Here is a 24943-nt window from a genome sequence, read left to right on the forward strand (position 1 = left end):
GTGTTCAAGCAATTCAACTGCCTCAGCCCCCTGAGTAGCTGGGATTTCAGGCACAAGTCTCCACACTCGGCTAATTTTTTATCTTTAGTAGAGATGGGGTTTCAACATTTAGCCAGGCTGGTCTCGAACTCCTGACCTTGTGATTTGCCCACCCCAGCCTCCCAAAGTGCTGGGATTACAAGCATGAGACACCGCACCCAGCCTCTTTTTCTTTTTTTATAGAGACAGTGTCTCACTGTGTTGCCCAGACTGTAGGCTGTTCTTGAACCCTTGGGCTCAAGCAATCCTCCTGCCTCAGCCTCTGAAAGTGCTGGGATTACAGGTGTGAGCCACCACTCCTGGCAAAATGTTTTATGTATTTATTTTTTTTTTTCTTGGGATGAACTGTCACCCAGGCTGGAGTGCAGTGGTGCAATCTCAGTTTACTGCAATCCTCGCCTCCGAGGTTCAACTATGAGGAAGCTGCAAAGGATGACTGCAACAACTGTGATATAAGTTACAGGGTCTCTGCTTGTGATTGGGGATTTATGCACCATTCCAGATACCAGCTTTTTCATGTAATGATATCAGCTAAAGGCATCTTTTATAATTCTTCCATTCCATTTTCATTATACATAAACTAAGAAAACAAAATACATCATGCTCAATAATAAAGATTCTGAGTAGAAACTCACTGGTTCACCTTAGCTATATTTTCCCTTTTGGCTTTCTTTTCTTTTACTTTCTTCTCTCTCTGTCCTTTTTCTTTAAACATTTTGGAGTGTAAACATATACATCATTTTAATTTGAGTCCTTATGTGTCGACAGTGTGCAGGGAAGAATGGGAAAGTCACTGTAAGTGGAGCTCAGTAAATGCTAACAAATTCACGAAAAAGTGAGATTATTGCTGATCTTGTTAGTTTTTTTTTTTTTTTTTTAACTTTCTGTTTCCCACACTCTCCCATATTAAATGAATTATTTCGAACCTTTTTTTTTTTTTGAGACGGAGTTTTGCTCTTGTTGCCCAGTCTGGTGCGATCTCGGCTCACCACAACCTCTGCCTCCTGAGTTCAAGTGATTCTCCTAACTCAGCCTCTGGAGTAGCTGGGAATACAGGCATGCACCACCACACTTGGCTAATTTTTTGTATTTTTAGTAGGGACAGGGTTTCTCCATGGTGGTTAGGCTGATGCTGAACTCCCGACCATAGGTGATACGCCGGCCTCAGCCTCCCAAAGTGCTGGGATTACAGGCATGAGCCACCATGCCTGGCCTATTTAGAACATTTAGGCCATGCCCGGCCTATTAAGAATGAGTTTGGCTGGAACAACCTACAAGTAGAATGGTACAGAAGTCTATTCAAAGCAAGTAAGATATATTAAAGACAGCATAATTAATAGAAGTGTTCAATACATAGGGCAGAAAAGAGGAAATTATTCAAAGCTGAAACATTAGCAATGACCTTACGGGATTAGGTTAGTCCAAAACTAGGAAGATGACTTATGAGGCTAGACACAATGAAGAATAGGAACAGGTCAGAACAAATGACACATGATGAGGTAGGTAAAGCATCTCTGGACTATATACATAAAACACTAGGAAGACAGGTGTTTATTTATTTATTTATTGAGACAGAATTTCGCTCTTGTTGCCCAGGCTGGAGTGGCTTACCGCAACCTCCACCTCCCGGGTTCAAGCGATTCTGCTGCCTCAGCCTTCCCAGTAGCTGGGATTACAGGCATGCGCCACCAATCCCGGCTAATTTTGTATTTTTAGTAGAGACAGGGTTTCTCCATGTTGATCAGGCTGGTCAGGAACTCCTGACCTCAGGTGATCTGCCCACCTCAGCCTCCGAAAGTACTGGGATTACAGGCATGAGCCACTGTGCCTGGCCAACAGAGGTTTATTTTTATGAGTTACAGACTACGTGCTTTGAGAATGAAGTAACAGATTTAAGGATGTAAGGATAATTTAAGGATATTGAAAATGATATGGGAATAAACTTTGCTTAGTCATTCATGGATTTATTCATTCTTCAGATAACTATGTGTGTGAATATTTAAGAATTCTAAAAACCACATGGGGTTACTTGTAACTATATAGGAGCCTAATACCATAATGGATTCAGAATATACTTGGCTGAATGGAAGAGGCTTTTAAATGAAAATCTTCTCTCTACGTCTTTATGATTCTAACAAGAATCCACTGAAGGTCTACATTTTCTCAAAGGTTAACAGCCCTCTTCTCAATTTTCCTGGTAAAGTGTTTTTATATTGGTAGAACACCTTCTGTCACACTCTATATTTTTCTTATCTCAAGTAGAAAAAATTTTTGTCCTTTTGCTTGGGACTGTTAACAGCCCTGGTAGTGGACAAGTAGAAGGAAATGATTCTGTGAATTTTCTGTTATATAAATTTTAGCCAATTTAGGACTTTTGAATGAGGGGCCATGCAGCCAAGGACTTAGGAACTTCCGCTCAGGAAAGAAAACTACATAGGTGTTTAATCTTGTCCTAGCCTCTTATTAGCTGGGTAACTTTGAGCAAGTTTTATACATATCCTTCCCATGAGTTTTTCATTTCTAATATTGGCTTAGTAACGCAGTATGTTTCATAGACTTGCTGTAATGATTGATGGGGTGTATCTAATAGTGTTTGTTTTACTGTAATTGGGCCACAGTTAGGAAGTACTCAATTAAAATTAGCTGTCATTATTCCTATTATTAATATGATGATGGGCAGCTAAAAAGCATTTAAATAATTATGATTAATATTGATAAATATTAAGTCATTTGCAGAATTAGGAATTTTATATTCTAAATGATATTCTTATTTATATTGGTAATAAAATTCTGATCAAAGACTAATATATGTTTTATATGTATTTACCCTTAAAATTTTTACATATATAACTATACTGCTATAGTATGTATATCAAAATATAAAAATATGGAATTTTTTATACTTTAACTTCTGGGATACATGTGCAGAACATGCAGGTTTGTTACATAGGTATACACGCGCCATGGTAGTTTGCTGCACCCATCAACTCATCATCTACATTAGGTACTTCTCTTAATATCCTAGCCCCCCAAACCCAACAGGCCACAGTGTATGATGTTTCCCTCCCTGCGTCCATGTGTTCTCATTGTTCAAGTCCCATTTATGAGTGAGAACATGTGGCATTTGGTTTTCTGTTCCTATGTTAGTTTGCTGAGAATGATGGATTCCAGCTTCATCCATGTCCCTGCAAAGGACATGAACCCATCCTTTTTTATGGCTTCATAATTTTCCACGGTATATGTGCCAAGTTTTCTTTATCCATTATGAGATAAAATGAGATATAGAAGTTATAATTCACCATAATAGATCATCTTGCAGGGAAACAGGGATCTAAAATTCCTCTTTGGAGGCCATAGTCAACAAGATAGGAAATAAGATTCCCCAAAGGCTAAATATTCCCATATTCCTGCTTCTTTTGTAAGTGATTTTAGTTGAACATTGCATATTCAAGTGAGAGGAGAAGGAGATAAAATTATAAAACATTATTGTTATGGGCAAGAGTTCACAAATAAAATTATTATTAAAATCTTCTTATATTCTTTAAGATAATTTCCAAGATCCTACTAATTAAGCAAAAACTGTAATTCAGATTAGTTTTCATTATCTTTATATAGTCTTGAAACCTTACGAAATTTTGGCTACAGGAGGCTACTGGTAGCAAACAAATCTTAGAACTATATGTTGAGCAATTTTTAATAAAAAGCCCTGAAATTCTTGACTTTTGTATAACCCAGAACCCCTAAGAAAGTAAGAAAGACACATGTACATAGAAGTGTTTTTAGAAATTTTACATCAAAACTCTTATCAGGTATTAACTTTGAAAAGTACTCCCTGACCTCCAAGATTTGGCTAAATGTCTCCCTGTTTTAAACATTATGGTAACACTTCCTCTCCTGCATTACCATAACTAACTTTCCACTCATGCTTCTTTTAAGTGAGCTGCTGATTTCCATGAGCCCAAATAATTTCATCTTTCTTTCCCTGATACCTAGTGTAGTACTCTGCACTTGATAGGTGTTAGGAGACAGTCCTCCAAGTGTCTTTTGCATTTCTGCAAAACTGTTGTTCTGCACTAGGCTCCCTTTTAAAGGATCTTTGTGCAGAGAACAATTTTGAAAGACTAAGTATCTCCATTTAAAGCAAGAATATATTTTCTTACTTATTGGTAATAAAGATGTCTCCTTCCAAGGCAAATCCTGGGCAGGTTTTCTTATATCTCATGATAAAATGATTGGGCTCCTTCAGCCTAGAGTAACTCAGCTCTGATGTAAATCCACTGTGTGTAGTATCTACTCAGGTCCCTCTACTTTGTCTTGTTAGACTTTTGGGGTAAAAGGAACAATAAGAATGAGTAACTCATGCCCCTTGTGCCTTGAGAAATAAAGTCTTTGTCCATGAACCAGGGGTCCTGTATCTTCTCCCAGCATTCATGACACTGTGGCAGGCTAACACAGAAAGTAGTTAATAAATGTGTATACATGAATAGAATATATATATAAACAAGTATACCTGCATTCCCCATTCATATTGTATGGAGGAATTTTCAAAACTCTCATATGCTTAGAATATAGTATTCCTGATCACCTCAAGCCTTTATACAGAGCAGGTCAGTCAATTTCAAGACAGTCTAACACAACTCTGTTTTGCATATAATAATCCAAAAGCTAGGGTTAGTGGATTTTTGTTAGTCTATTATTTACAAGTAACATTAAACATCTAAACTGATAAATGAAAAACAGATGATTTTGCTTTGGAAGTATAGTCGCTTCATCCACCAGTGCTCTTGTTAAATAGTTTTGATGTAGAATTCACTATTTTACAGGTAAGCGTGAAGCACAGTATGTAAATGTGTTAATAATGATAATGAGATATTAAGAAAATTATGAATAAATTGGCAAACTGTAAATTTTAAAAAAGTACTTCATATAACAGTATCTAAAATAAAATCATGTTTGCCAGCAACTTGCAAAGACATTGAGCACAATAATAGGCTGCTGAAGCCACATTTTATTCATTGTGATCACTGGCAAAATGCCCAGTCAGTTGCAAAGTGTGAAATAATGGGTAATAAAGAACAATAAGCTTAAGACCTAGTAAAGCAAAATTCCTCTTTTAATTCTGAGATCAATTATGATTACTATCATAGTTGAGAGATAGTCTGTCTGTGGCTTCTCATCTCACCTCAGAAGTAGAATAAGCCTGTGAAACTCTCAAGTTTCAATCACCTATTTTTCTGTTATTATTGGAAAGCACTTAGAAACGTTAATGAATAACAAGACCTTTTAAAAGTCAATTGTAATGTAACTAAAGAGAAAAATTTTGTCAATATCATCCACATATAAAGATACTAAGACATTTTTATTATAAATAAATTTGTCACCAGCATGTATTATGTATTTTCCATATAGTTAACGTTTTAATAGGCTTTTGAATTTATAGGAAAACATAGAAGGAATAAATATCTTTTTCAAGGACATTCTTACTTAAAAAAAAAAACTAGAGAATATGAATTAAAATATACCACTCATTATAAGTAAATGTATATCAAATAATGGTAATAGGGCCCGAGTTAAAATAGTTCTGAGTAAGATACTGATAAATTGGGAAGGCTTTCTTGAAGAAAAAATGTTTCAAATAATCTAATAACAATAACAGTACAGGTTAGAGCAGACAAAAATAAAATTAAGGATAAAGTCAAGGGAATTCAAAAAGGTAGAAAGATAATGATAAGAGAATATTGTTTGGAGCTCTGAGGGTTACAAAGGTTAGTCAGAGTCCTAAAACGATTTGAACAAATACAGTTAATGAAATTAATATAATACAGCTGCTCACCATGGCTGTACAGAGAACTGTGTGTGAGTTACAGAAATGGCACTATAGGTTAATAGCAGGTGAGTGATATGAAGAAGGAACTTTTCTAATATAATAATAATTGTTAGAATTTATTGAACACATAGTATTTTGGTGACATATATCTATTAGCAATTTAATTATCATGAGAAACATACAAGACACTATTATTATTTTTATTATATGAAAGATGAAACTCAGGCAGAACATTTTAATAGTTACTATATGGATCCATTGTGTGATTTTATGTATTCAAATATAGGCACTCTGAAATCAGAGCTATGCTTATAATGGTCATACCATATTGCTTCTCTAGATAATTGTTGTAAATGTTAGTATAATTTTGAAAAAAAATAGGTCAAGTATCATTTCACTGAATATAAATGAAAGGTAAAAGAAGTCATTTTCAATGGAGGACCAGCTTTAGGTAAGAGAAAAAAAGAAAAAAAAACCCTATAAGATAAAAGAAAAAAGAAAGAAAGAAACAAAAAAACAAACCCCAAACCTGATGTCCTTCTTTAGCCCACTGTGATAGTATCACCACCACAAAATTGCCACTGCTTATTGGCATGATAAATAATGGCTAGCATTAATCCATTCATACACAGAGCTGGCTATGGATCAAGAATAAGAAAAAGTATGACAACTATTTGCCAGCTAGACATTTTCTTTAAGTAACATCCATTTCATTCCACAACCCTAGGTGTATACAAGAAGATCAAGAGTTTCAAAAGAAAAAGCATTTTGGAAGGGGATTATTTTGGTTATTCTTGTGCCCTAAAGTGTGGTCTGTTAAACATTTATATTTTATGAAAGAAATATCTTATGAAACCCCATTAGATAACAAAGCAACTTAACCAAAACAAAGATTGTCACAAATACAACTCCCATTCAGTAATTGTGTACATTGTTTAAAATTAGGTAAAACATTATTGTCCTAGTTTACTTAGTCATGATTTTTATCTCATGAATACAATTAGCAATGAGAGTTGAAGATAGTAAAGTAGAACTGCAGTTTCAGTTTCCTTCACTCTGCCTTAAGTTGTCAATTTTTTTCTGATTATCTAAATAATATAGTTCATTTTTATGATTAGTACATAAATAAAATTTGAGTATTTCTTGGCATTCATTACTTTATCTTGAAAACAGAGAGTATTTACTTTTTGTGTGGCAAAGGAGGCCTAAAGGGGAACCTTGTCCTTCATCTCAACTTGACGGTAAAAATGTGCTCCTTCCTTTTCCTTTTGCTTGCCATGTGTCTGAAAAAGACTAGTATAAAGAATAAATAAAAAACTTTCAAAACTTAAGAGTGAACAAAGTCAAATTAGAAAGTGGGCAAAATACATGAATATACATTTCACTGAAGAGAATATATATTTAGAAAATCAGAGCATGAAAAGATGTCAACATCATTAGCCATTAGGGAAATGAAAAATTAAAACCCCAATGGGATTTCAATATACACCCAATGGACTCATTAAAATAAAAAATAATGACAACACTGAGTGCTGGCAAGGCTGCAAAGAAACTACATAACTCCCGCATGGTTGATGAGAATGTAAAGTAACAAAGCCAATCTCTGTAACAACTTGATACTTTCTTTAAAAAGCAAACAAGCAATTTAACATGCAATGACACTATGACTCAGTAATTTCACTCCTGAGCATTTACAGCAGAGTAACTTTTAAAAAACCATGTTAATTCAAAAACTTACACAAATATTCAGAGCAGCTTTATTTTTTAATAACCCCAAACTGGAAACCACCCAGACATTTTTGAAAGAGTGAATAAGTTTAAACAAAATGTATTACATTCATGCAATGAAGCACTACATAGCATCAAAAATAAACAAGTTATTGATATAGGCAACAACCTCCATAAGTCTTCATAGAATTATGCTGAGTAAATAAATCTAATCACAAAAGATTATGTGATGTGGAATTTCCCTTATATAACATTACCAAAGTGACAAAATTATGAGAATGGAGGAAAGATTAATGGTTGTCAAGGGTTCAAGATGAGGTGAAAAAGAGAAAAATGGATATAGCTAGGAAAGAACAACATGAGGGATTCCATGGTAATGGAAATATTCTGTATGTTGACTATATCAATCTCCATATATTGGTTATGATATTGTGCTATAGTTTTGCAAGATGTTACCATTTGGGAGAATGAGATAAGGTTACAAGTGATCTCTCTATCTTATTTCTTACAACTGTAAGTAAATCTACAATTATATCAAAATTTAAAGGTTACTTTAAAAGGAGAGTTCATAAATTAATAATCCATTCTCCCAACTTTAGAAATTAGAAAAGGAAGACTAAAGTGAGCACAAAGCAAGAAAAATGAAGAAATAATACAGATTACAGCAAAAATCAATCAAATAGAAAATAAAACAAAAAACAAATAAATTTAATGATCCAAAATCTAAATCTTTGAAAAGTTAAATGAAATTGAGAAATATTTAGATGATGAATAATAAAAAAGGCTGAGCATGGTGGCTCACACCTATAATCCCAACACTTTGGGAGACCGTGGCAGATGATTCACTTGAGGCCAGCAGTTCGTGACTAGCCTGGCCAACATGGTGAAACCCCATCTCTAAAAAATAACAAAAATTAGCCGGGCATGGTGGTGGGCACCTGTAATCCCAGCTACTCAGGAGGCTGAGGCAGGAGAATCCACTTGAACCCAGGAGGCAGATGTTACAGTGAACCCAGATCCTTCCATTGCACTCCAGCCTGGGTGACAATGGCAAAACTCTGTCTCAAAAAAGAAAAGAAAAAAGAGATAATGTGTTGATTACCAAAATCAGGAACAATGGTTACTACCACCAATTCTCCCCCATCCTGTCCAAATATATGAATTATAAGGGAAATACTATAAATTACTTTATAACCACAAATTATACAACTTATATTTATGGTAGAAAGTCTTAAAAATGTGTAAATTACCACAGCTGAAACAAACATGAATAGAAAATCTGAATGAATATGTTGAATTAACAATTAAAAGTCTTCCATAAGAGAATATACAGGACCACATGACTTCACTGGTAAATTGTTTCACATAGTCAATGAAGAAATGATACCCATACGCAGAAAATAGAGAAAGAGAAAAACTTCCCAATTGATGTTATAAGGCCTATATTCAAAAGCAAAAATGAAAGAAGAAAGAAAAAGAAATTTTTAAAAAGAAAAACTAAAAATAAAATTAGAGATCAATATACCCTACAGATATAGACACAAAAATCTCAAATAAAATATTATCAAACTAAATTCAACCATGTATAAAAATGATTGCACTCCATGACTAAGTGAAATTAATCCCAGAAATGCAGGATTGTTTTAGTATTTAAAAAGTAAAGAATGTAATATACTATGTTGTAAAATAAAGAACTAAAATGAAACGATTATCTCAATGATGCAGGAAAATGATTTGACAGAATCTAACATGAATAAAAAAAATAGAATGGAATTTCTTCAACCTGATAGAGGACATCAGCAACAACCACCACCAAAAACATTGTATTTTATCGCACATCTAATGGTGAAAGACTGGATGTTTTCCCCTCAAAATTGGTGACATGCCAAAGATGTATATAATGTTCACTCTCACTAATTCTATCCAATATTGCACTGGAAGTTATAGTTAATACAATGAAGAACACATTGATAAAACCATCAGGAAATGGAAGTGGCTGGGCTCCACAGCTCAGCCTGTAATCCCAGTGCATTGGGAGGTCAAGTCAGGAGGATTACTTGAGGCTAGGAGTTCAGAACAAGCCTGCGCAATAAAGAGAGATCTTCTTCTTTACAAATTTATTTATTTATTTTTAATTAGCTAGGCTTGGTGGCATTCACCTCAGTCCTAGGTACTCGGGAGATTGAGGCAGGAGGATTGCTTGAGCCCAGCAGTTCAAGGTTGCAGTGAGCTATGATTGCAAGATGCTGCACTCCAGCCTGGTAGATAATGCAAGACACTTTCTCTCTTAAAAAAAAAAAAAAAAAGAAATAATTATATTCACAATACTATAAAAATAAACCCTTGGAAATTAATGTAGCAAAATGTGTGTAAGATTTGCATGCTGAAAACTAATAATCTAAGCAAATGGAAAATCATTCCATGATCATGGATTGGGAGACCTACTATCGTTTTTCTAGTAATTCTCCCATCATAGATCTATAGATTTAATACTATTGTTACCATACATTAGCCATATTATATGAACATAAATATTTCCTTTGTGAGCCTCATATCTAATTATTTGCTAATTACATATAAAGTAATTATTTTAATATGAGCTCTTTGAAAAGCACATTAAAAATTGTTCCCCAAGACCTTGGCTTTCAAGCTTAGATGGAACTATTCAATATGAACTAGAAAATTTAGTAAACAAGGTGTCATCTTCTGCCTCATTATATTTTTATTTGGAAAACTATGTTCGACTCTAAGGTATTGAGTTGATAGGGAGAGTTGAGGCAGAAATTTCCAGTCTCTCTTTACTTCAATGTAAGAGAAGTAACCAGTTTAATTGTTCAGAACTTGATGTTTATTTAGTCATGTCTTCTTAGTGTTCAGGTTTATTGTCTTCAATGATTAGATACCAATCTGCTTCTGTTTTTACTTTCCTAGGCTCGGATTCATCAGATTCTCTATTTGTGTCATTTGGAATGGAAAGACTTTCCCACAGAGTAGAGGTTATTAATTCTCTGTCTTCCTTCTCTCTCTCTCTTTCTCTCTCTCACTCCACCATAATTTTTGCCAAGAGCAAGTCAGGTTTTTGGTCAAGTTAGTTTTTTACTACATGCTTTCCTTCAACTAAGTATGAAAGAAATCTATTAAATAGTATTTAATTTGGTCTCAAATGTAAACCATACTCTCCAACCTAGTATTTCTACCAAATATCCATGAACTGAAATTTACTTCATAGTTTTGACCTTCATAAATTGTTTGTTTCCCCATTTATCTTCAATTTTTATATATTTTTAAATTATTGATATCAATTCTGGAGAAAATAATAAATCTTACACCCTGCATAACAACAGGTACAATAAAAGAAGTATGTTCCTTAACATGAGAAGAATGTTAATCCATTTCAATTACAAGTGTTTGATTTTTCCCATGAGTGACACTATGCTATGCATTGTGGAGTTTACAGAAGAGTTAAGATATGATCCTGACTTCGTGGTATATAATTTCATTAGATAGGGCAAGGCATATGTGGTACTATAAAGATATAGATGTTACTGATGTACATGACAGCCTTGTGGGCTGAGTTCCCTTATAGAAGTGGACTTTGTGCAATCTCGAAAATCAGTAGCATCTGGATGAGAAAAAAGTCAATCAAGTAAGAGAAATGCCCCAAAATTGCTTCTACAATGGTAGAACAGCTTCCTTCAGAAAAAGCTACATACACTTTTAAATTTAAAATCATAGCATCTTACAAACAAATATATAAATACCATTTACTTTTATGTCTAATAGATTTCGGGAAAGTGTCTAAGTCAATGTTAAAAATTATATTTCAAATCCTCTAATTAAATAATAGCAAACTGTGTTTTGAAATCAGATACTTCAAAATTAGTTTGCTTTTCAAATAATGCAACTTAGTAAAATATGGACTTGCAGAGTTCTCATTTTACTGTAATTCTTCTATGAAAATAATATAAAACTGTTTAAAATTTTTGCTTACATTTTTCACAAGTGTAAAGTAAGTACAACATCACAAGCAATATTTGCTGAATTACGACAATGTATTATACGTCTTTTACTTAATATGAGTTATATATTGAGAACTTTTTTTCAAATAATAATTCTCCAAGATGAAGATAAAGTGCATGAAAACTTGAAGTAAAGATGTATTCTCCCAACAAGAATTAGTGGTGAGACTATAAAGAACTCAAGATTGCATTGGCCAAGGGATTAAGGAGGCAGAGCAGAAACTGTTTCCAATGTTGTTTCCCAATCAATAAATCAATAAATCAATAAATAAATACATAAATCTTGTCAGGTGTTTTCATCCAAGGAGAGAGTAACACTAACCTCTATCTTCACGCATACATTATTCCAGGCTTCTGGAGCTTGTCAGTGATTCCTAAACTTGGCTTTATATTCACTCACCCAGAGACCCATTAAAATCCCAATGTCACCAGGCATGGTGGCTCAACACCTGTAATTCAAGCTATGTGAAAGGCTGAGGAAGAAGGATCCCTCAAGCCCAGGAGTTCGAGGCTGCAGTGGGATATGATCATGCCACTGTACACCAACCTAGGTGACAGAGTGAGACCCTGTCCCCTCCTTCTCCAAAAATCCTGATGTCCAGGTTATCAAATTAGAATTTTTGAAGGTATGATTGAGGCAGTGCTATTAAAAGCAAAGACAAAACAAAGCAAGGAAGCAAACCACTTGATTCTAATATGGAACAAAGTTTAAGAACCACCAGATAGATAAAGAAAACAAATTCATTAATACTGATTGTCTATTGCCTTTAAATAACCTAGATCTCAGCAGATCCTAATATACAAAACCTTTGGCTAGGACCTGAGAACCTATTATAATTAGCATTTTCATTAATCTTAATATCTCACTCATATCACCCACAAAATTCAATGTAAGATGGATCACACACCTAAACATGAATGTTAAGCTTCTAGAAGAACACTTTGAGGAACATCATAATGATCTAGGGTGAGATAAACAATGATTTTTTTTTTTCTGGAGCACAGAATGTATTAAACATAAAAATAAAAATTGTATTAATGTTTTTACTATATTAAACTTATATTCATTTATTCTAAAAACCTCATTACATATATAAGGAACTCCTTCAACAACAGAAAAAATAACTTAAAAATTGGGGCAAAATGATTGAATAAACTTTCTTCAAAGACGTACAAATAGCCAAAAGGTATATGAAAAGATGTTCAACATCCCTAATGATCAGAGAAATACGAATGAAACCCACAATATGATATCACTTCACACCCATTAGGAGAGCCATTATAAAACAAAACAAGACATAACAAGTGTTGGCAGTGATGTGGAGAAACTGGAATCCTTGTACACTCTTGCTGTAAATTGGGATGTAAATTGGTTTAGTCACTGTGAATAACAGTATGGAGGGTCCTCAAAAACACTAAAATTAGAACTACTCTATGATCCCCCAATCTTACTCTTAGGAATATGTCCAAAAGAATGGAAATCAGGATGTGGTACAGGTACCTGCATACCCCTGTTCTTTGCAGCATTACTCACAAAAAACAAAATTTAAAAACTTAAATGTCCATTACTGCATGAATGGATAAAGACAATGTGGTGTATAAATACAATGGAATATTTTCAATTTTAAGAAGGAAGGACATTCTGCCATTTGCAACAACATGGATAAACCTGGAGGATATCATGTCAAGCATGATAAGTCAGTCACAGAAGAACAAATTCTGCATGATTTCACTTCTATGAGCTTTCTAAAATAGTCAAACTCGGCCGGGAGTGGTGGCTCAAGCCTGTAATCCCAGCACTTTGGGAGGCCGAGGCGGGCGGATCACGAGCTCAGGAGATCGAGACCATCCTGGCTAACATGGTGAAACCCCTGTCTCTACTAAAAATACACAAAATTAGCCAGGCGTGGTGGTGGGTGCCTGTAGTCCCAGCTACTCGGGAGGCTGAGGCAGGAGAATGGCGTGAACCTGGGAGGCAGAACTTGGAGTGAGCCGAGATCGCGCCATTGCACTCCAGCCTGGGCAACAGAGGGAGACTCTGTCTCAAAAAAAAAATAAAATAAAGTCAAACTCATAGAAATAGAGAGTAGAATGGTTAGGGGAAGGAGGAAGAAGGGTTGCTGTTCAATGGGCATAAAATTTCAGTTGTGTAAGTTGCATAAGTTCCAGAGATTTTCTGTACAACATCATGCCTATACTTAACAGTACTATATTGTACATTTAAAACCTTATTAACAGGATAGATCACAAGTTATGTTTTTATCCCAATTAAAAATGAACAGAAATGTCACACTGAGACAACATATTTGAAATACATAGACCTGACAAAAGATTTCTTTGGAGAGTAAAGAAATCCTATAAATTGTTATGCAGATGATAAATCACTCAATTAAAAGTGGGCAAAAGACTTGAACAGTCAGTTCATAAAAGAAGACAGCCAAGTGGGTGATCGGGATAAAAAAACGTGCTGAACACAGTTGGTCATCAGAAAAATTAAAATAAAAACCTGAATGAGATGTCATTACATGTCCAAGAGAACTGGTAAAATTAAAACGGCTAAATACCTGGAGAACAATATGGGAGGAGAGCTTGAGCCCAGGAGTTCAAGGCTGCAGTGAGCTATGATTGTGCCACTCCACTCCAGCCTGTGTGACAGAGAAAGGCCCCATCTCTTAAGAAAAAAAAAATGGGAACTGAATATGCAATTTTGAAGAGGTTATGAAACAAAATCTCATACATTTGTGGTGGGAAAGTAAATTGTATAGCTACATTTTAAATAAGTTTGGCTATGTCTTATAAAGTTAAACTGCGCACATACCCAATGACATCATAATTCAATGTATAGGTATATTCCAAAAATAAATGAGATTGTGTATTCACACAATAGAGACAGATATAAATTTATTCATAAAAGTTTTTTTTCTTTGTAGGCAAAAACTGGATGTAACATCTATAAAGAGGAGAAGAGATAAACAAATTATGATACTGACTTACAGAGTAATAATACACAGCAATAAAAAATAAAATATCAACACATAAGTCAGCATGGATATATCTCCAAAACATCATGTTGAGTAAAATAGGTCAGACACAAAAGCTTAAAATCTATATGACTCCAGACAAACTAAGTTTAGCGAGAGGCAAAAGAAAACTATGGTCATAGTAGAATATCCTTTGACCCGTGTTTGTTATTGACTGGAATAAAGAACCAGAAGATTTTCTGTGGAATAAAGCACCAGAAGATTTTCTGTTCTTCATCTTAATATGGGTGGTGTGAATATGAGTGCATAAATATATAAAGTTAAGGTATACAACTTAAATTTGTCCATTTTATAAAATATAAATTTAGTCTTGGTAATGTACCTCCAAAATTACTTCTCAGCAAACCTGCCTTCAAAACATTTAAATGATTTTTACTACTGCTGTTATCCACCAAGGCTAAGCCAACATCATGTCTCCTCTGAATTTTTATCTCCCTTCCTGCTTCTGCATTAGCCTTCACCTTCAGTTTATTCTCAATATCCAAGCAAGAATATAACATAATATAATAGAGATCATGCCACTCTGCTCACCCACTTTTAAGGACTTCTAATTCCACTCTGGGTCATTATTGTGCAGATTATACAGCTCTACTCATGCTCCCCACCAGGCACACCTCTTTGATCACAGCCCTGTTGCTCTTCCCCTCGTGGCTCTTTTCCAGCTTTCCTGTACCCAACACTTCCTGATGCTCTTTGGGCAGGCTGGGAATTGTCTCTGTGTTAGTCCATTTGAGCAGCTATAACAAAATATCACATACTAAGTAGCTTATAAATGACATAAACTTATTCTTCACAGTTCTGGAAGCTAAGTCCAAGATCAATGTGCCCACATATTCCATATATGATGAGGCCCTATTTCCTAGTTCATAGACCCATCTTCTTCTTCATATGGTGGAGTCATCATATGGTGGAAGGGACAAAACAACCCCTCGGGCATCTTTTATAAAGGCACCAATCTCCTTCATGAAGGCTCTGTATTCATGACATAATCCCCTTCCAAAGACCTTAGCTTTTAATAGTATCGTACTGTGAATTAGATTTCAACGTATGAATTTGGGGGGGTTGTCAACATTCAGATTATAGCACTCTCACATTAGATGCTTTTTACATGGTTTCTGTGACTGAAAACACCTGTCTTCAAATCCCCCCTGGATTGCTTTCTCACCTTCTGTATTAGTTCCTTCTCATGCTGTTAATAAAAAACATACCCTAGACTGGGTAATTTGTAAAGGAAAGAGGTTTAGTTGAGTCACAGTTCTGCACAGCTGGTGAGACCTCAGGAAACTTACAACCATGATAAGGGGAAGCAACACATCCTTCTTCACGTGGTGGCAGCAAGGAGAAGTGCCAAGCAAAATGAGGAAAAAAAACCCTGATAAAACCATCAGAGAGCATAAGAACTCACTCATATCACAAGAACAGCAGCATGGGGGTAACTGACCCCATGATTAAATTAACCCCAACCAGGTCCCTCCCATGACACAAGGGGATTACGGGAACTACAAGTCAAGCTTTAGATTTAGTGGGGGACCCAGTCAAACCATTTCACCTCTTTCAAGCCTTTCACTCTTATGCTACTGTCTCTGTCATGCCTTCCTTTTTTCCCTACTTAAAATCGTATCCCCTCCTCACGTTATTTGCTTTGTTTTTTGTTGTTGTTTCGTTTCTTTTAATTTTTTAAAATTATTTATTTATTTTTTATTATACTTTAAGTTCTAGGGTACATGTGCACAACATGCAGGTTTGGTACCTATGTATACATGTGTCATGTTGGTGTGCTGCACCCATTAACTCGTCATTTACATTAGGTATATCTCGTAATGCTATCCCTCCCCTCTCCTCTCACCCCACAACATGCCCCAGTGTGTGATGTTCCCCTTCCTGTGTCCAAGTGTTCTCATTGTTCAATTCCCACCTATGAGTGAGAACATGCAGTGTTTGTTTTTTCTGTCCTTGCGATAGTTTGCTGAGAATGATGGTTTCTAGCTTCATCCATGTCCCTACAAAGGACATGAACTCATCCTTTTTTATGACTGCATAGTATTCCATGGTGTATATGTGCCACATTTTCTTAATCCAGTCTATCATTGATGGACATTTGGGTTGCTTCCAAGTCTTTGCTATTGTGAATAGTGCCGCAATAAACATACATGTGCATGTGTCTTTATAGCAGCATGATTTATAATCATTTGGGTATATGCCCAGTAATGGGATGGCTGGGTCAAATGGTATTTCTAGTTCTAGATCCTTAAAGAATCATCACACTGTCTTCCACAATGGTTGAACTAGTTTCCAGTCCCACCAACAGTATAAAAGTGTTCCTATTTCTCCACATCCTCCCCAGTACCTGTGGTTTCCTGACTTTTTAATGATCGCTATTCTAACTGGTGTGAGATGATATCTCATTGTGGTTTTGATTTGCATTTCTCTAATGGCCAGTGATGATGAACATTTTTTCATGTGTCTGTTGGCTGTATAAATGTCTTCTTTAGAGCAGTGTCTGTTCATAACCTTTGCCCACTTTTTTATGGGGTTGTTTTTTCTTGTAAATTTGTTTAAGTTCTTTGTAGATTCTGGATATTAGCCATTTGTCAGATGAGTAGATTGCAAAAATTTGGTAGCATTCTGTAGGTTGCCTGTTCACTCTGATGGTAGCTTCTTTTGCTGTGCAGAAGCTCTTCAGTTTAATTAGATCCCATTTGTCAATTTTGGCTTTTGTTGCCATTGCTTTTGGTGTTTTAGACATGAAGTCTTTGCCCATGCCTATGTCCTGAATGGTATTGCCTAGGTTTTCTTCTAGGGTTTTTATGGTTTTAGGCCTAACATGTAAGTCTTTAATCCATCTTGAATTAATTTTTGTATAAAGTGTAAAGAAGGGATCCAGTTTCAGCTTTCTACATATGGCTAGCCGGTTTTCCTAGCACCATTTATTAAATAGGGAATCCTTTCCCCATTTCCTGTTTTTGTCAGGTTTGTCAAAGATCAGATGGTTGTAGATGTGTGGTATTATTTCTGAGGGCTCTGCTCTATTCCATTGTTCTATATCTCTGTTTTGGTACCAGTACCATGCTGTTTTGGTTACTGTAGCCTTGTAGTATAGTTTGAAGTCAGGTAGCGTGATACCTCCAGTTTTGTTCTTCTGGCTTAGGATTGACGTGGCAATGTGGGCTCTTTTTTGGTTCCATATGAACTTTAAAGTAGTTTTTTCCAATTCTGTGAAGAAAGTCATTGGTAGCTTGATGGGGATGGCATTGAATCTATAAATTACCTTGGGCCGTATGGCCATTCTCATGATATTGATTCTTCCTATCCATAAGCATGGAATGTTCTTCCATTTGTTTGTGTCCTCTTTTATTTTGTTGAGCAGTGGTTTGTAGTTCTCCTTGAAGAGGTCCTTCACATCCCTTGTAAGTTGAATTCCTAGGTATTTTATTCTCTTTGAAGCAATTGTGAATGGGAGTTCACTCATGATTTGGCTCTCTGTTTTTCTGTTATTGGTGTATAAGAATGCTTGTGATTTTTGCACATTGATTTTTTATCCTGATACTTTGCTGAAATTGCTTATCAGCTTAAGGAGATTTTGGGCTGAGACGATCGGGTTTTCTAGATATACAATCATGTCATGTGCAAACAGGGCCAATTTGACTTCCTCTTTTCCTAATTGAATACCATTTCTTTCTTTCTCCTGCCTGATTGCTTTGTCTGCCTTACTTTCCTCCATAGCACTTATCAACACTTAACATATTATATAGCTTAATTACTTTTGTTATTATATATCTCCTTCCAAGAGAATATAAGCTCCAAAAAGGCATATATGTTTTTCTTTTTTTTCACTGCTATATCCATAGTGTCTACCAGAGAATGTGTTACAACTTAGGAGCTTAATGTGAATGAATGAATGTTTGTCTTATTATCTTTTAAATTTATCTTATTTTTTTATTTTCTACATTTTCCAACTCCTGTGTCTTTTCCACCTTTCTAGATCCTTTGGGATGTGCATACAGAAACCAGCAACACTAAGGTAAGAAGTTTTAACCTTTGGATTAATATTACAATCTTGAGACAGTTTTGCTTTTCTATTGCTGTTAGCAGAACCACATTCCTGCTGCTGTCAGTTATGATGCACTGAGAAAACTTCAGAGACCTAAACTTTTTCCAGAGAAGAGAGGCTTTACTGGTGTTCCAGTCCTAAGATGAGACCACTTATGCATCCTGGCTTATATTTTATTTAGTTGCCTTTATTCTCTCTTTATTTTTCTTTTCTTCTTTCTTACATTTTATTTCTTTTTGGAAAAGACCATATACAAACAGAGTAATATGTGGATCCATGCCCATCCATCTTAGCATAATCGTGTATTCATTGTACTTTGTTGTATACATTTGGTACATATTCTATATATGGACATACACTATGTATGCTGTATATCATAATATACATAACTATTTCTCTATTGATGGACTGTTACAGTACTTTCAATTTCTGATAACAGCAAAAATGATCCTTAAGTTGTTATTATTAATATTTATTTGTACATATCAATGATCATTTTAGAGGATTAAAGACTTAGAAGACGAATTTTTAGGGAAACCATTTATTTACTTTTCACATTGTCATAGATAAAGAGCACCCATATTTTTTTCTCCACTAAGAACAACACAAGATGACTGGAGAAAAATAAATCACCAAATATCATAAAGATACTTGCATGTTTTATAAGTAATTAATAACTACTTTCTTATAACAGTAAAAACGATTTTGTTTTGTATGAGATGACTTTTCACTCTAACTTTTAAAAACTCATTACATACAAATATATCACATCAAACCCAAAAGCCATTGCTAGGACAATGTTTCCTGTCTTAATATTAAGTATGAAATAAAAGGCCTTTACCTTCCAGAAAGTTGTTTATAACATGCCAAATATGTGAATACCCAATAGTCAAAGACATTATCTCTGTAATGCAATTTTGAAAGTTGGTAAAATATTTTTTTATCAATTTCATCCTGCAAGCACAGAATTTAAACCATTCTTTTAAAGTGGATTTTAGAAGATTGGAATAGGAAGTTTTAGAAGTCAATCCCTCCACAAAAACTGCTGTTAAACTGGAAAAAATAAGAATTAACATTTTTGGAACTCTGGATCCTAATCAGATAAATAACAACCATTAGTAGAGTGCTTGATGCTATTGGTCTTTAGTAAGAAAGTGGCTGCATGCACATGCCAGATACCATCACTCATTCTTACTCACAAGAGTCAAAAAGTGAAAACAAACCTGTCTGTGTGGATAAACCAAATGTGGCATGTACATACAAGGGAATAGTATTTAGCCATAAAAAGGGAATGATGTTCTGATACATGTTTACAACATGGATAAATCTTGAAAACATTATGCTAAATAAAATAAGCCAGATACAAGACGACAAATAGTACATGATTCTACTTATACGAAAGATCATGTATAGTCAAATTCATGCAGAGGGAATGCAGATTGCATGTTTCTAGGGCAGGGAGGCTGTGGCAAGAGCAATGGAGAATTATTGCTTAATGGTACAGAATTTCTGTTTGAAGTGATATAAAAGTTATGAAAACAGTGTTATTACACAACACTGTGAATGTATTCAATATCACTGAGTTTTAGAATTTAAAATGATTAAATTATACCTTTTATGTTATGTATATTTACCACTGGGTGACAACATTGTGTTAATGTAGGCAAGTCAATTTTGACAGTTGTACCACTCTGGGGGAGGATACTGATAATGAGGGAGGCCATGCATGTGAAGGCAGGGTGTATATAATATATACATACATATATATATATATATATACACATACACAATATACATACATAATATATATACATATTATATTATATACACCCTGCCTCCACATGCATGTAATATATATATATATGCATATATTCATATCCATGACTCACTCTAAATTCAGGATGATCTCACCCTGAGGTCTTTAACTTTATTATGTCTGTAAAGCTCCTATTTCAAAATAAGGTGACATTTACAAGTACTTGGATGGGAGATGGTCTAGGACTCAGACACTCCTTCTCTCCAGCATGTTCCATGAGCAAATCACTAGTAGATGATTGCTAGCAAGGTGTTACTATTACAATGAACCCCTAAATGTCAGAGACAGAGTTAGTTTGGGGAATATCCTCTCCACCACAATCTCAGTCATTTAAGCTACAGTCTTAGTCATTTAATTCAATTTAACAATATATTGAAATATCTTTCTTAGAAGTTTAAAGTTGCATTAAAGAGTAACAATTACAGAAATTATAGGTAGCCTTTAGTTATACAAGTGACATCTCAAAAGGAAGATGATTGATCAATTTCAAACTTTCCCTGCAAGTAATACTGGATGAAAATTAAATTGGCAAACATAATTAATAATCATGGGTTATTAATCACTTCTGCAAAGTGGGTGTGCTGATTTTAAAAGGCTTGAATAAAACATAAATTTCTTTAATTTGATACTGCAAATGGAGTAATTTGGTTAATGTAAATGGTAATATTTAACTGATTTTTGCCTCAGATCTTACAACTTAAAATACTTTTCTAAAATTAGATTTCATACCATATCTCCAGCATGTTCCAGCCTATAACAGTCAGTCCAGGCTTCTATAACAAAATATCATGGACTGGATGGCTTACACAGCAGACATTTATTTCTCACAATTTTAGAAGCCGGAAAGTGCAAGATTAAGGTGCTGGCAAATTTGTTTCCTGGTGAGGTCTTCTTCCCGGCTTGCTTTTTCCTCATATAGCAGATAGAGAGAGAGAGGGAAAGCACTCTACAGACTCTCTTCCTGTTCTTGTAAGGACACTAATTCCATTGATGAGTGTCCTAAGCTCATGACTTTGTCTAAACCTAATTAATTCTCAAAGACCTCACTTCCCAATACTGTCACATTGTGGGGTAGGGCTTTAACATATGAAATTTGAGGGAAAAGAAATATTCAGTCTAGAACAAAACCCCATAAATTTCTAAAAGTTGTGGGACAGGAGGGAATGGGGATGGTTATCAATGGTACCACATCCAAGTAAGTCTTGTATGGTTAAAACAAAACAAAGTCAATATAATAACATGAAATTTTACATAGAAACTGATCTGATTATAAACTGCTTACCATAATCAACATTGATATACATTGTTTTAAAAATACTTAATAGTGCTCTTTGTTTAACCAAATAATACAGGCATTAACTAGTTTCCTAGTGCTGTCAAAAGAAATTGCTGCAAAATGTGTGGCTTAACATAATAATAATAATAATAATAATAATAATATCTCTCAATTATAGAGGCCAAAAGACCAAAATCCAGGTGTACACAGGACCATACTTCCTCTGATGGTTCTAGGGAAGAATCCTTCCTTGCCTCTTCTAGTTCTGGGTGGCTCCTGGTACTCCTTGGCTTGTGACAGCGTAACTCTAACCTTTGTCTCTATCTTCACATGACCTTGCTTGTGTTTCTGTGTCCCAATATCCATGACTCACCCTAAATTCAGGATGATCTCACCCTGAGATCTTTAACTTTATTATATCTGTAAAGCTCCTATTTCAAAATAAGGTGACATTTACTGGTACTGGGATGGAAGAGGGTCTAGGACTCAACACATCTTTTTGAGGATACTGTGTGACCCATTTCAAGGCACAGAGTAATTCCCATAAGCGAACTGCTTGTGAGAGCTCCCTCCAGTTTGGAATATATTCATGTTTCCATGTAAGAGAAAAATTCATCCCTGCTTCAGTTCATCTTGGCATCAGCACAAGGGTGGGATTCAGAGACATGTAAGTGTGGAATACCAGACCCCACCACACTTAAAAAGCTGGCATACTAAGTTCATAAACAATGTGGAGTGTAAAGTTGAGTTGAGAATGCTTGCGTCATACAGTTTAGGTATCTTATAATAGCCTTAATCACACTTTTAGTAATTTTCTCCTCCATTGCGTGCAAAAAATAAAATTAGTTAAAAATTAGATAGAATAAAAAATATATATATCTCTTTGAGTGGAAAAATGCTGTCATCATATTTTGTTATTTTATTCCAATGTATAAAGTCTCAGTAGTGCTCTCTTTATAAATGTATTGAAGGCTTGGCTAAATTGTATCAAATTTGTGATTAAATACAAATGTGAATACTATAAAATATTACAAAGGACAATTATAATACTATGCTATACCAATTGTACAATGGCTTACAGATGCCATAAATATTTACTTTAAGGGAGTAAAATAAGTTATAAAATAATATTTAAGAACACCTAAAATCCTTGAAGAAGTTTAAAATGGTATTATTATTTGCAAAAAGTTACATATGAAGTCAGCTGACTATTGAAAACTTTTCAATAACAGAAATATATACATTATCTACAACACATATTCCAGTATTTTCAAGAAACAAAACACTGAATTAAATCATCTGTTTTTAAATGTTTATTTATTTTGGTTATAAAGGTCCACAAAAATGCTTAAAATTGGCTTATTTGATCTAAAAAATTAATATGCAATTTTTATTTTTAATGTATCATTTTTCCCATTTATTCTTTTCTAAATAACACTTTCATCCAAAGTAGATGACTGAAGAAACAAAATTCTGTTTTCTTTATGAACTTGTAATACACTTCAATAATGATTAAGATACTGTTCATGGTGTTGAAGTGTACAATAAAACAAATTGCAGTTGAATAGTAGCGGAGTAGATGCTGAAAAAATAATGTATAAAAGTAGCTTAAAACAGATGATAGCAGAGCAAAGAGTTTCCTGCCAATGCCCTCTAAAAATCTGTCCTTTCAGGGTTTTGTGCTGGTATTAGATTTAAGTTATAGACAAGACATATATATCTGACCCTTCCCTTTCCCTTTCTACACACTGGGGTCAAAGTCTCCTACAAAAAGACATTTGCAGCAAGTATTTTCAGCAGGGGTAGGAGGAAAGGGCAGGAGTAGGAAGCAGAGCAGTATGATCACCTCTTGCTCACTTGATTTGCAACTAGTGTGTAGTAAAGAATTTTGCTATACAAAAATAGTGCCTTAAATGGATTATTGTAAGTATGCATTTTTCATGTCGTGTTAGTATTTTGTTAATAATTCAGTCCATGATATTTTGTTAATAAGGCTAGGGAAACCTACTAAATCCCTATACTAAAGTGAATTTGATTCTCCCATGGAAACTTAAATCCTCAGGGTGATACAACTCAGTCCTTCTACTACAGCAGCTCTTTTATAAATGCCCCCCAAAGCTGCAAGAAGGAACAAAGAATGTGACCCAGTAAGCTCACACCATGAGTCCATATTGCAGAAACCTTTGTTCAACAAAACTTCAGATGCTCTATTGAATCCACTGGAGAAGGTCCTGATACTAAGGACAAGTATATAAGTTAATGATCTTATTAATTTTAACATTTTTAAATGTTTTCCTTTGGGGAATTCTAATTTATATATCAATATTCAGGTAATATTTGCTGAAAACACAAACTCTGAGAGTCAAAATGATCTGCATTCACATTCTCATTTTCTATTATAACATAAAGACAACTACTTTATTATCTTTTTAGAAACTTTCACAACTACTTTAGTTTCTTCCTAATTTTATAAATCAATCTATCTCAAAAAACTTTGCCCAAAAGAGTTAGTAATAGCTATCAACTTCAGAAAAACTAAAACTTTAAAAATAACTTTTAGAAGGAAAATGAAATACAGAAATAATACATCCCATTTACACTTAAAAATAATATGAATTGTCACTATTTCCTATGAAAACATCTCATGCCAAGTTCTTTTATTAAGCTTGGATTTAAAATGTTATATTTCAGTTGAAACTGGTAGAATCTTAGTAAAATTATAACAATAAGAATTTGTTTATATTATATTTAATATAGAATAATTACATTTAATTCCACTTGTTAGCCTATTCTGATTATTTAGCTGGTTGATTCATAATTTACCAACTTAGGTCAGAAATATTTTCTATTCTTAGCTTTTGCTGTCAGCAGAGATAATAATAATATAGAGCCTGAATAACAAAGGATTCTGTATTGTTTCAATTTAATTAAAGTTGATTCCCTGCTTTAAGAGAGACTCACATTTTATATTTTATATTTTTTCAATTAAAAAGAGAACCTAGATATTTGCTTTTCCAAATTTCCCATAAGATAAGAAAGACTTGTTTTTTCTTAATTACACCCTTGCTAAGTCACACTAGCTGCCTGACCTTAGACAAAATTCTTAACCTCTTTGTGTCTCATTTTCAGTAACTGTGAATTAAAGA

This window comes from Pongo pygmaeus, chromosome 19 (assembly GCF_028885625.2).
Source record: "Pongo pygmaeus isolate AG05252 chromosome 19, NHGRI_mPonPyg2-v2.0_pri, whole genome shotgun sequence".
Lineage (NCBI taxonomy): Eukaryota > Metazoa > Chordata > Mammalia > Primates > Hominidae > Pongo > Pongo pygmaeus.